This window comes from Adiantum capillus-veneris, chromosome 21, assembly GCF_014529385.1.
Source record: "Adiantum capillus-veneris isolate H3 chromosome 21, ASM1452938v2, whole genome shotgun sequence".
In the NCBI taxonomy this organism is placed as follows: domain Eukaryota; kingdom Viridiplantae; phylum Streptophyta; class Polypodiopsida; order Polypodiales; family Pteridaceae; genus Adiantum; species Adiantum capillus-veneris.
This window is the reverse complement of record NC_140951.1, coordinates 20,570,701-20,585,369: the sequence shown is the minus strand read 5'-3', so window position 1 is coordinate 20,585,369 and position 14,669 is coordinate 20,570,701.

Here is a 14,669-nt window from a genome sequence, read left to right as displayed (position 1 = left end):
CATCGTGATTGATTAGCATAAGTCTTATTTATTTAATAAAGGCTAAAACTTTTGTGAAAAATGGAAGAAAAATCAAAAGTAACTTATATAATAGGAAATATTTTGGTAAAAGGGCAAAGATATATGGGAGGGTTCCCATGCATGGAAAAGCTTGCCTCAATGGGGAGACTAAGTAAGTGCCATGCCTTTGGCTGTGAGAGAAGTTAAGCTAGAACTACGTAGAATTTAACTAACTAAAGATGAATAGACATAAGTTAAGATTATTAGAAAAGAATTTAGAAACCAAGGATTGTTGATTTACTCAAAATAAATAATTTATTAATCCAAACATAATTAACCAACCATATGCTCAAAATCCAATCGGCATACACCTTGATAAATTCACTTGAGCAATTAACAAGCTTAGTGAACTTGCACTAGTATACAATCTAATTCCAAAAAAATAATAGATGATGGTTTTTCTTCTGCCTTTCTTCCCTACAACAATCCTATACAAAGAAAAAAAAAATTGAAATACCTTTGCAAGTTGCCAGGGAAAGATCCCTTCCCTTTTATACATAGAAGAAACCTCTTATTTTTACTTCTTTTTGGGGACCCAAGTCAATTTTGTTGAATAAAATAGAAAAAATATTCTCTATGTTTAGCTCTAGGCATCCTCAATCTCACTTGAGCATCTTCATCCACCATTTCACATGACACACATAGGAATGTCCTCCAAGGAGGCACTAAGGACCTAAGAAGGGGGTCCACAAAACCTTTTAATCTTCATTTGGCATACATATAAGCTCAAAACTCCTCCAACGCTTATCCGATTCTATAAACACTTTCACCTTGATATCTTACATCATGGATATGAAGCATCATGACAACGTGACTATGTATGCAAACCGTGGTTCACTATTTAGAGCATAGAAAGTCATTGTGACCATGACATCTCTTTAGAGCATAGGAAGTCATTGTGGCAACGTGACTATGTATGCAAATTGTGGCCACTATTTGGAGCATATGAAGTCATTGTGGCAATTATTGCAAGGTAGGTCTAATATGGGTAAGGTAAATGAATCTTGTGGTGTTATCATCTGAATCGATAGACATGGACGGCTTTTTGACAATGCTAACAATAATACATGTCCAAGTCTACATTAAAATTGCATTGTAGTTGCTTCTCACCTAGATTCCTAGGATTTTGGAGTGCTATCCCTCTTCTAAAGAGTCTAGATAATTTTATTCCTTTTTCCTTCACCTTAATGTATGCATTTTGTGATCCCTTATCCCATATAAAGCATTTCCCGTGCATTACTAGTAGGGGGGTCCAATAATTTTTAATGCTTTATTAGAGAGAATGCAAGGAAACGCTTTCTTTAAAAGGGAGGTTGAAACCACGAAGAATCTTTTGAGATCTATCTTGCAAAAAATAGAATCTTTGGCACAAATAGTAGATGAGTACAGAAGTGAATAGTTGGGAAAAACCTCTCTATCTATCTATCTATCTCTCTCTCTCTCTCTCTCTCTCTCTCTCTCTCTCTCTCTCTCTCTCTCTCTCTCTCTCTCTCTCTCTCTCTCTCTCTCTCTCTCTCTCTCTCTAGGTTGCAAGGGAAGAAAGCAACTCACTTTCCACCCACGATTTGAAAAATGCTTTTGTGGAAGGAATCTTGGGTGATCCCCCCACTTACAAAGACATTTGAACTAGCACTCCACCTCTCTTGGAACATCTGCAATCCACATCTCTTAAGAGAAAGGTGTTGTTGGAGGAAGGTTTTGTGCATGTGTGTGTGTGTGTGAGAGAGAGAGTGAGTGTGTGTGTTTTGAGAGTCAAAGTTTTGACCTTAGAAGCCTGGGAGAGAATCCAAGATCTTCACACTAATCGACCAAAAAAATAGACCGAGTTAAAACTTCATAAACAATTCCTAAGGGCCACGGACATAGGATATTCATGGGCAGATTCTGGGATATACTTCGTCAGATTCCATCGCGACTAGTCTTAGGACTATCAGGAGTTGAGAAAAAAAAATGTTATCAAAACGCACATCACATGGATTGTGCATTGAGTATCCATCAACATAGTGCGGGAGCCTAGAATTAGTTCACAATACCATAATGGAGAACATTGCACATCATTTGGTGAAACCAACCAGAAAACTCTCTTTGTGCTGACAATTCCACCTTCACTTGTCGGCAGAAACCTTGATGAGCAGTTGTTTGCCATTTTGGAGCTGCAACCCGGTGACCTCTCTTTTTTCTGCTGCTTGCTCAAATTTAGTTATTAGAGGGTGGGTGCAAGCAACAAACCAAAGTAGCGCTAAAAAGAAACCTTGCTTAATGGACCTCTTCACATCAAAACAACCAAGTATTCTTGAATTGAAGAGCAACTCTGAAGAACTCCATTCACCAAGAGTAAAAATTGCTTGACAAATTTGTGGCCCGAAACCCAAGTGATAAAGGCTTTCTTGTATGAAAGACTAGGTTATTCTATTGTATGCCTTGTCTAGGTCCAATTGCAACAAGATACAATCCTGGTCATCACTGAATTTTGCCTATTCCATCCCTATTACGGCCGCTAGGATGTTATCATAAATTGAGCGTCCTTTAATGAAGCCATTTGGATGGGGAGAGATGACATCTGCCTGCACTGGGGTCATTCTTTCTGCTATAAGTTTAGACTACACCTTGTAAATCACCGTCATCATAGTGATAGGTCCCCCATGCTTAATCTGAGAGCATGTTGCTTGCTTTGGTATGATTTAATTAATCCTTTCTTCACATCCTTATCTAGTAAAAGAGGGTCCCAGAATCATTAGATCTGTTGTTTTTTTTCTCTCAATCTCCCCGAACACTTGGCAGAACTCCACCGTGATCCCATCCCAACCCAAGATTTTTAAGCGTTAGCCAGCATTCCTCCAAGGTGAACGGCCTCTCAAGGTATTCTGCCCTTTTGGAGTTAACCAAGGAAGGGGTGTCTGCAAACAACTTTTCCGTAGCTTCCCTTACCCTAGGAGAGGGAGAGTCCTCTTTCCCGATGATTTGGCTAAGATGATCTGTCGTGCCAAGGGCAGTGCTCGGTGGTCAAGGAATAGGCCCTAGGGGCCGGCTGCAAGTGTGGATAGGGAATGAGACCCAAGGGGCTATTTAATGGGAGGTTGGGAGGTTCATTCTCAAGGCAGTCTCACCAGGGGCATTTCACTGGTATCAGAGCTTAGGTCTATTCTAGGCACAGTGGGTCGTGGACCTCCACTTTTAGCATGCATGCTCATGTATCCTAAGGGAAAGTTCTACTGGGAGTTGGAGGCAGGCATGGCCGCTCAGCAGAGAACGTGGTCGAGGTCGTGTGCAACGCCGCAGCAAGGAGGGAGAGAACATCGACCATCACCAAACATGGTGAGGATGGGCTCAACGCGAGTGCACGGCTATGGAGGGGAGATCATGTCACAGTGGCGAGCGTCGGGCTGCACCACAGCAAGCAAAGATTCTCTCTCTCTCTCTCTCTCTCTCTCTCTCTCTCTCTCTCTCTCTCTCTCTCTCTCTCTCTCTCTCTCTCTCTCTCTCTCTCTCTCTCTCTCTCTCTCTCTCTCTCTCTCTCTCTCTCTCTCTCTCTCTCTCTCTCTCTCTCTCTCTCTCTCTCTCTCTCTCTCTCTCTCTCTCGCTCTCGCGGCAATCTACGGCTCCATCGCTATGCAGTAAGAGGTTTTCTTTTATATTTAAGCGCCCAAAGGTCTTTGGCCTTAGGGCAAGACATTTTTTTAAACATAAGGGCACGTGCCCACCACAGGCTTCTCGACTGCATCCACGAAGGATTTGGATTGGGAGTTTTTGGCAAGGTGCTGCAAGCCACCTCTTGGAAATTCTCTAGCACATTGTCAACAAGCTGGTTTTCTACAGTGGCCAAATTTTAGTGTCCCCTTTCAAAATCTTCAAGCATTGCTACTTGGAAATGGTACGATGGGTGGCTGGTCAAAGCCCATGCCGATTATAATGGCCTGCTAAACTGGACAACCACGGATCCAAGAACGTCTTGGGATTCAGGTTCAATTCTTTCCTAGTTCAAGCACGACTTGATTTTGAAGGCAAATTTATATCTTATATAAGATTACGGATCTAAGTAGCATGGCTAATTATTGAAGACGATGCTACACTGTATGGATACGAGATTTTTTTATATCCATGCGTTCTTCTCTTTATTTGCTAGCACCATAGCGAGCAAAAATGGATTCCACGTTCGATTTCTGGACACATAACTTTTCCAGAATCATATTTTTTATTTCAAATTTCCTTCACCGACATCTAGTCCTCCTCAAAGTGTGCTTGAAATTTTGGAGGATACTAGCAATCTCATCGATGAAAAATAGTACGTTACATGACGCAAATTGCAAATATTTGAAGAACGGTTTTGCAAATTGGCGGTTCATGTCCAATTGCTTGCTACACAGGCGGATCACCTTATGGAGCTGGTCATCCCACATGCTACCATATCTACACCTGTGATAGTTGTCGAACCCATCTCTGCCAATGTGGCAAAGAGGGGACTTTCCACAATAGACTTTCAGGAAGCCAAATTACAAAAATTATGTTTCAATTGTATGGGATAGCATCAACAAAAACATTGTCCCCAGGTACTGGATTCGTAGGTCTTTTGATAGATTTTGTGGCTAAGTAGTCAATCAATTTCTTACATGCTTTTTAAAGGTTATCTGAAGGTTAGTTGTATATGATACAATACCTTGCTTCATATAGCATCTTCATTCAAGATATAATACATAATGCTTTCTTTGTTAAGCAGTTTCCACATGGTCATTTAGCTCAAAGTGTTCGACACGATCGAATCCCTTTTGCCATGATATTTGTATGTTAACAACCACTATGAGCATTGACATACTTATGTGAAACATGGATTCCACAAGTGACAAATTTTGTATTGAGACTTCTCGCGTTTGGCATATGCTATGAGCATACCAACTTGGAAGGGATTTGACACTATGCTTGAATGATATTTCATTACATACGAGACGGGTGTGAATGCCATATGAAAGTGTATATGATATAAGTGAGAAATCTTTCTCATTCGAATTGTCTATATAAGTCGGATTCAAGCAAGTTTCTGCTTCACAAGTTCAAGACATCTGCTTGCAGTTGGAAGATCAGGTTACACTATGTTAAGATTTTCTTGCTTTTTCATGCTTATGCATTTTCGTGTAAAAATATTGTCAATTATGCAAAGCAAAGAGCTTTGCCAGCTACACGTGAAGCAAGGCTTCTAACTCGTGCTAAGATACTGCCTCTTGACTGGACGTCAAGGGAATTGACACACAAGTTTGGGGCAAACATTGGGATATCACCTCACAAGCATCCCTACCAATACCGACTGTGCATGGCACTTATAAATTTGGCTTTTATGTTTGAGCCTGTCACTGTAGCCAAGGGCTTACAGTTTTGCATGCAAGGCATGCTACCCTATGGATTACGCTATAACACCAGAAACTCTATCTAGGACAAGATAATTTTTGGATTGTTTCATATGATTTTTGGTTGTTGTCACTGCGCAACACCACTAAAATGCACCTAAAACTAGGACTTAATTCACATGCAAAGTGCCATATTCGTGTCAGCCTCATATGATCACGACCCCTGCAAGGTAGGTGGGCCAGGATGTGTTTTGTGTTTTTTGCTCTGGATGAGAGAGTCATACCAGAAAACTGTGGTATGCTTATAGGATAAGATGCAAGCCAGGAATAAGATGCATAAGAGCACATAGATTGGGTATACGCTCTAGAAACTTAAGGATAGTTCCTCAGCCCAGCATGCTCTTCTTCTCTCTCTTTTTTATTTCTCTCGAAGAATAATGAAAACTTTCTAAGAAGATTTTGATACAAGTTTTGCTCGTGAGTCAGCCTGAGCCAAGGTGCTCTAACTCTCAGCTAAAAAGTGACCAAGATGCCACCCAAATTGGTCTTCATCGATTCGTTGATTGCACACTAATTTGTTATTGGCATAAGGGCTATGATCCACAAAGGCTAAGAGAAAGTGTGAGACCTAGGGGAAGCCCTACCTATTGGCATTCATTGGGTGATTGTTCTCAAGATCGAACAAATCTATCCAGTGGAGTACCCATCGTTGTTAATGGCCATGCCAGAGTCTTGTCATTACGGATGTTTTGGGTGTCATTTTTGCACTACATGTTAAGATATTCAAAGTGCATATATTAGCACCAAGCATTTATTGATCTACTTGGAGTTTTCTTACCATAAGTTAAAGCATGTTTTCGACTAGTCTTAGTCTTTTCATGTATAAGTCAGATTCTCAACCTTGAGCACTAGATATGGTGGGGTTGTTTACTGATGAAATTGGAGAACAAGTGAAGGACTTAATCTTGGCTGATGAGTTACATCAGCAAGTTACCTTCAAGGAAAGTGAAACGAGGTACTCTTTGGGTACATCTTAGTTGTGATAACTCATTTAGCTACTCAAGTGAGTTTTACATGGAGTTTACACGCTATATTATCTATGCGACGGTTACACCAAGACAGTTGCAACAGGACAACAATATGGAAAATCAAGCTACTACTCTTGGTTTCATTGAACCTCCTACTGAACCGTGTTTTGGTCAAGCAAACAACTGCATCCCTGTAGGATGCCCCTATGGAAAGCATTCCTGCATCATCACTCTTAATTTCAAGGACAAAAACACTTCTCCAAGGGGGGAGTAATGTCATGCCAAGGGCAATGTCCAGTGGTGAAGGACCAGGCCTAAGGGGCCAGCTGCAAGTGTGGATAGGGAATGAGGCCCAAGGGGCTATTTAATGGGAGGTTGGGAGGTTCATTCTCAAGGCAGTCCCACCAGGGGCCTTTCATGATCCAGCATGACTTTACCCATTTGATCAGGGTTGTTGATGATTTCCCCTTGATTGTTAATTAGGAGGAGATGGTAGTCTGTCCCTTTCGTACCTTGATAGATCTAAGTAATTTATTTTTGTTTCTCTCCTCACTCTTTAAACTCCTTTCCTAGGCTTGAAGTCTTAAGACATTGGTTTCCTCCAAGTCCTTTTCTTGTAGGGTTTTGCTTAATCTCTAGCCACGCCCTATGTTCTTGGGAGGAGGCCATTCCTTGCATTTTCTTCTGGCCAATCTCTTTGTATTTTATTCTGCACGTAGAAATTTGATGTTGGTTTGCCTTTTTGAGTGAAGGTCCAACTCTCTTGATAGCAGTTTGTATTTTTTTACTAAATCTTTTCCATGAGGTTGCATTTTCCCTTTCAAGGTCAACGCGTAGCTCCTCTTCCGCAGCACAAGATACCGGGGCCTTGAAATGGGCATCTTCAAATAGATTTGGGTGGTGACTAGAAGTTTCTTGGCCCCTTGCGAATGATGAGTCATCTTTGTTGTAAATTCAAAGCTTCCAAGAATAGGAAAATGGTCTGAGAGGTTTTCATCCACTAGGATTTGCACTTGGAGTGAGGGAGGCACACAATCCCCATTGTGCAAAAAGTAGATCATGTCTAATCTAGAGGTAGCTTGGGTTGACTGGAGACTATGATAAGTGAAGCCTGTGTCATCCCTCCAAGGGCCAACATGCCATGCATCAGTTAGGGCCCTTTATCCTCCAGAGTAATCCAATCCCCCCCCCCCTAGAATGCTTGATGGATCCTATCTATCCTGTCTGGAGCAAACCATGTTGAAGTCTCCAACTATGCAGAATTCACCCCCCAACTGTAGTTGAGAGTGGTCATTCCAAAGAATTTTCTTGCCTTTGGAGTCATTAGGGGCATAAATGTTGATTATATTCACAAAGTTGTTGTGTACCTTAACAGACACACCAAGATCCCTCCCAAAAGGGAGGCAAAATACCACTTTAGGTTCTAGATCCCTCTGAATACACTTCATAACTCCACTAGAACCGTCCACCACAGACCCATAGAAGAAGAGCAATTCTCCAAGATTTTGTTTTCTTTGGATTGAGGCATCCATGTGGTGTTCTTGTAGACACCAACAATTGACTCTTTCTCTCCTCTTCATGCATTGCCTTAATTTTTCTTGTTTGTCATTAAATCTACTATCTAACCAACCCAAATGATTTTCTCATAATAAACTGATCATTTAATGTGGGGCAATAAATGGGAACAAGGTTAGAATATAGGCATGTGCTTACGGATCTATCTCAACACTGAACCAATAGTAAAGGGGCCCAAATGAGAGATGGTATGTCAAACAGAAAGGTTAACTAATGGAGCTTAAAAGACCTTAGGGTTAGCTTCATTAAAGACCTCCAATGGTTAGTGTTAAAAGTCTTGTCACCTTAGGAAAGATAGGGCTGAGCTTGAGGTGGGAACCCGACTTAAACTTGCCTTTGACCTTAGGCAAGCTAGGGCTGAGCTTGAGGTGGGAACCCGATCTAAACTGCCTTTGACCTAGGCAAGCTAGGGCTAAGCTTGAGGTGGTCCACCTAAAGTGCTTGTCATGATTGATGACTAAGGTACTTAAAATACTTGTCATACTTAATGAGGAAGGTGCTTGAGAAGCTTCCCATGCATAAAAGTCCCAAAGTTAGGGGAATCTTTAACCTAACCTTCCACTCACCCAAAGGGCACCCTTTTTCTCGAAGGGCACATGAGACACATGTCAGACTCTCCCTACGCTTAACCACATGGTGTTCTTGAATGCTATTGGTTGGGCTAAAGAGGGGTCCAATGAGATTCTAGTTCCATCCAACAAATATCTAGATATTTTCAAACTCTCTCTCTCTCTCTCTGGGGTAGGGAGGACATTTGTCAAAGTTTATGTTATGCTTGTGTTGCATGAAGCTTTCCATCTTCATTGCATCACCTAGGTCACAAGGAACACAAAGATTGTATTGTACCAAGTCTCTCTTGATGGGAGAAACTATAATGCAAATGCCTATTGGAAGGGGGGCCGGATCTGTATGAATCCGGTCCTCAACTATTGTCATGTTCTCTAAACTCTCTCTCTTGCAAAATTATTGTTCATGCCAAGTTAACTAAGTACCATGTTTATGTTGCTACCATCAATTAAGTTCACCCGCTATGCTCACAAAGTAATTTCACAAAACTGCTTCATCTAATTTCCTAAATCTGCTACTCTCAAAATTCATAGGCCATTTCCATTACATTGGTATCAGAGCATTTTGTTTCTTTTTTCTTGCTTAAGAAGAGAGGTCCTTAAGTAGCCTATTAATGGTTGTTTTTTGTTAATTGTAGTAGGGTAAGTGGGATTGTGATCTATTATTGGTTTTGTTGAGGCCACTATGTGGGATATGGTGCACATGCGGGAGCTTTGGTCTTAATAATGGAGTCTTTTTAGACTTGCCTACTACTTTACCATTATTGAGCCATAATAAGTCCTAAAGGAGCTATCTGTGAGGCCTAGGGAACTGGAGAATGCTCATCACCACCCATCCATGCCCTATATAGACCCTTGGCGTGCTAAATATAGGGACCCCCTTGACTACATGTCCGTCTTGGCCCTTGGCCGTGCCTGGTCCTACCCTTGGCATGACATTACTCCCCCCTTGGAGAAGCGTTTTCGTCCTTGAAAACAAGAGTGATGATACACTAATGTCTTCTATATTGGCATCCTTCATGGATCCAGTTGTTTGGTTAACCGGAACACGGTTCAGCAGGAGGTTCAATGAAACCAAGAGTAACATCTTGATTTTTTCACATTGTTGTCCATTTGCAACCATCTTGTGTTACCGATTCCTATCCAATCATAGTGTGTAGACTCCATTTAGAACACACATGAGTATGCAAAAACGAGTTATCACACAAAGATGTACCCTAAAGAGTGCCTTTTTTCACTTTCCATGAAAGTAACTTGCCAAGTTTATGTCCTTAACTTGTTTTCCAATTTCAAATCCTTCAGCACAAGATTACACTTTGTAATCTGCCTATCCCCTTGGATAACTAACAGTACTGAGGTGTTTTCCCCACGATTTACAGACAGTCTTCCCAAATGGCCTGTAAACGGGGATCACAATATCATACAACATTGCTGAGCAAACAATAATGTCTTGATGAATAACCATCTTGGTTAACGTGAAAAACCCACAAGCACCCAAACTGACCCATGACCTCTATTGGTGATTGGTAATCCAAAAGTAAGATCATAGAGATATTGCACATAGAGTGCAAATTGCTTCATAATCAACTAATGTGATGAATATGCATGCTGCTCCAAATCAATCTTTGCTAAACACTAGGGCCCATAACACCTAGTGTGCATGCAATGAGTAAAAACAAATCCGAACCTGTATAACCATGATCATTCTTGCCAATGCTTATGGAAAATGTGATGCTCCTAGCACACATTAAAGAGGAGTGGAAATAGTTTTGAAAAGCAACTAAATACTTTCTATTGCAATCATTTGCAAAACTTCCTTAAATGTTTGAACCATAATAGAAGGTGAAACATGAATCACCTTTAGGTACAAAAAATGAAACTTTTTCATTAACAACTCATAGCCTTTCTATAGGTATAAACAACCATCCATTAATGTTGTTTAGCAGCACTTGTACCCTAACAAGTCTTTCTGAGTATCCGACAATTTTTGGCCACTGAAATTGTTCCTAACACATTGTGCTCAAAACGGTCCATAAAACAGATTTGACCAGCACCTAGGGACTTTGTCGTGACACGTACTTGAAATAGTGGGCATTAGTGTCAGTCCTAGAGACTCATATTCGCCACATGTGGAATATGTATCAACTAAGGATGTCTAAAAAAAGAACATCCTACAAGTACAAGATGTACTTGTATGTGGAGGTAACTGCAAACACTCTAAGACGGGAGTGAGAGGGACCCTCATTATACTTTCTCCACACTAGCTAAACCGAACTCCGTGAGTTCCTAAACCATGTTGCATCCCATGGGAAAACATGTGCCAAATAAACCCTACAAGTGGGTCTATAGTTGCATAATGCAGAAACTTAATCTAGACACTACAGCCCAAGTTTCTTGGCTCCTTGTACATGACCTTGTCATTTCTTTAAGAGCAAAAATGGAGGATAACATAGTTTTCACATCCTGCCCAAATTTCCCGCATGCAAAGGCCTAGGAACACTTATTGAAAATTGGTGAAATGCAAGTAGTATTGTACATGTAACCTTGGATGTTGCCTTTGCAATCCATACCCCTTCGTTAAAATGCAGGAAAACTGCTTAACTAGCATCCGGCCCTTGGCCTATGTCCGTGACCCCCCTTGGGTTGTCCCGTGGCATTACATTTTGTTGGAAGTGGAAAATTTTCCACTACCCTTTGGCAATCTGTGAACTTCTTTCCTTGAAAATGCAAGTGTGAAAATTCCAAGAATTGACCATCACACTTAATAAGTGATTTAATAATCATCACGAGCTGGATCTTACCCCAAAATTGGACTCATATAGACACTCGCTGTGCTAGAGATAAAATAGAAGATCCACTAAAGTTGGAATCGTATTCACAATTAGATCTTTTCCTGACCCAAAAAACCATAATCTTGGGTTTTTGTGAACATCGTGTTGTCTGAAATGTTGTATACACCTTGTTAGAGGCCCTTACGAGTTTAAGACGTTCAAAAACTCAACTTTATTTTCACACTCAAAATGTGTAGTGCTAAAATAATGCCCGAAAAATCACTAATGGAAAGATTCTTGCTTGTCCATTATAATCGATGGGTACTTAACCGATAGAAGTGTGAAATCTTGAAATCAATCACTAATGGACTACAAACAGATGGCTCTTAGCCATGCCAAAATAGGTGGTCATAGATGGCTCTTAGTCCTTCCTGTTGGCTTGTAGCCCTTTGTGTTATAGTATTGACATATAAAGATTTCAATAAAATCATGTCTAGTTTCATCATTCTCGCATAGAAGTTGGGAAAAGAGAGAGAGAGAGAGAGAGAGAGAGAGAGAGAGAGAGAGAGAGAGAGAGAGAGAGAGAGAATGCTGTGCTGAGGAAAAATCCTTATTCGAATGTGTTATATGCCTCGTGCATAAAACCCAGTGCAGACCATGTCTGTGTCTTAGCTTATCTTATAAGTGTACAATAGTGTACTTGTACCACGCCCTCGTAGAGAGAGGTACCGTAAGTCACAGCTTGACCGACTTACGTTGTATGTGAATGTGACTGTATTAGGGTGCATGTGTATGGCATGTTTCCTATGATTAAACATAAAAAATGCTTGAATAAATCAGTCACTTATCTTGTCCTTGACAGAGTCGTTAGTGTTATAGCGAAATCGTATGCAATGATAGGTGTTGTACGTCCATCGTACTAGTATGTCATGCATACATATTAAAAATGGAATGATAAGCCATTGGCTTCAATGACAGCCTCAACCATGTGAGCTGCTAGTATTTGTGCCTTGCACAATTACACTGACATGGATACATCACAGTGCATAGTGGCGTAAACTATGAACTTATATCCACATAGTGTCAAAGAGGTGTGTCACTATCATTGATTTGAAGTCAATCAATAATACCTTGGCACATAAGAGAAGCCGTGCTGCACATAAGGACATGCAAAGCACGTTGCTTTGTATAGTGTCTACTTATGGAGTCTTCCCAAACACTTTGCTTTGCACAACAGATAGATGTTCCAAAATGAAAAGTAAAACATAAACAAAAAACAAAGATAACTTGAAATGGACTAACCTTGTCGCCCACTTGCTGGTAGTACGCTCGAATCCGGCTCATAGCTATATATGCAAAGGACTTGAGAGCTTTCAGATGTCCCGCACATGCCTTATTGGCTTGGGTTAATCCGATCTTGATTGAAAAACATGCATCCATGGCAAAGACTCCCAAGTTCGTATGCTGATAGCATAGTCCAAACGTCAAAAACTGCTATGCCGTATGTCTGGTGATTTCATTGAATTCAGCTCATAGTTGTGGATGTCAATGTGTTTAATCGTGCGGATTCAACTCATAGTTGTAGATGTCAATGTGTTTAGTCATGCTCCTAAAAGCCTTTCTTTCCCTCATTGCTAGCTAACACGAGGTGTTGTCCTTGCCTGACCACATCAATGGCAGACAACGTGCATAGGAGCCATGCCCAAGAAAACTTTCTTGACAGCGGCATTCACTTATAGTTAAGGGTTGGACTTGCCAAATAGCTTTTCCTTACATGCCACACTCCTTGCCTATACTGGTATGCCACAGGCCTTGCTTGGACACCATGATATTTATCCGTGACAAATATATTGGGAAACAAGCTCCCCTTCCATCATAAGGCAGACTCTCGAATCTTTCTTTTAGCAAAAAAAATTAAATGAAGATGAAATAGTTATCTCCAATTCATGGTACTTACGGGCCATCGAAGACGAAGATATCAAAAACTCCATCAGACATGAAGCGGTTGTCTTGAAAGTCATAGCTTCAGTGCATTGGCGATGGCAGATAACCAAAAGCCTTGCTTCCTTTGAATCCATTGTCGGGTTGAAGCCAATAGATATACAACCTTTTTGTACTCGTTTGGTTCAATTGCAGCACGTCGTGTATGCCTTTGTGAAAGGCCTTGCACTTCTTATGTAATCTAATCTAGCTTGCGATGTTAAGGTCTTTGCATGGCGAGTGCTGAGTGCATGCCATGCATGCCACCTTCTTAGGTCCTCTAACACCTGTAGACTGGCCAATATAGGTGTCCTATCGTGCCAAGTACATCGATCTGTAGTAATTGCCAAGTCTTGCCTGACATGCACATGCATGATGCCTTGTTCAAGTTTACTATTCCGTGCAAATCTTGTTCATACCATATCTTGTTGAGTTCTATATTTGTATGGCTTGCACAGTCCATGCATGCAACCCGGACTGTCGGCTGCTGGCTTTTGTAGTCTAATGTCATAAAACCTAATATCTAACCAACCCAAATGATTTTCTCATATTAAATTGATCACTTAATGTGGGAGAATAAATGGGAACAAGTGTTAAGATATAGATATGTGCTTATAGATCTATCTCAACACGGGGCCAATAGTAAAGGGGCCCAAATGGGAGATGGTCTATCAAGAGCAAGGCTAACCAAAGGAGCATAAGACCTTAGGGTTCGCTTCATTGAAAACCTCCAATAATGTGTGTAAAAGTCCTTTGACCTTAGGTAAGCTAGGACTGAGCTTGAGGTGGGAACCCGACCCAAACTCAAGGTGCTTGTCGTGCTTGAGGTGCTTGTCCTGCTTGAGGTGCTTGATTAAGATGCTTGAGGTGCTTGACCGGCTCCATGCTTGAGGTGCCTGACTTGGTGCATGATTAAGGTGCTTGAGTTGCCTTGAGAAGCTTGCCTGAGATGCTTGTGGGAACACCCCCTACTTCAAGTGCTTAGTCATGCTTGATGACTAAGGGGATTGCTCATCCAAAGTCAAAAAGATCCCTACAAGGAGGGGGGCGAGCCTACAAGGGGGGGAAATGAGAGAGAACACACACACACACACACACACACAAAGGAAGCCCCAGCTTGAAGAGGCAGCAAGGACACTTGTCAAGTTCCTCCTCATGTTGCCCTCATGGTGTGCCTGAAACCTATTGGTTGGCCGCCCAAGGGGTCCAATGATAATAAAGGATATTTAATTAATTGATTTTGCATTTATCAAGTCCTCTCTCTCAAAGGGGAAAGGGGGACACTTGTCCCAAGGCTTTCCCTGTTGCTTGTAATGGCTCCTGCTTGTGATTGGCTAGGCCTGGAGGGGTTCA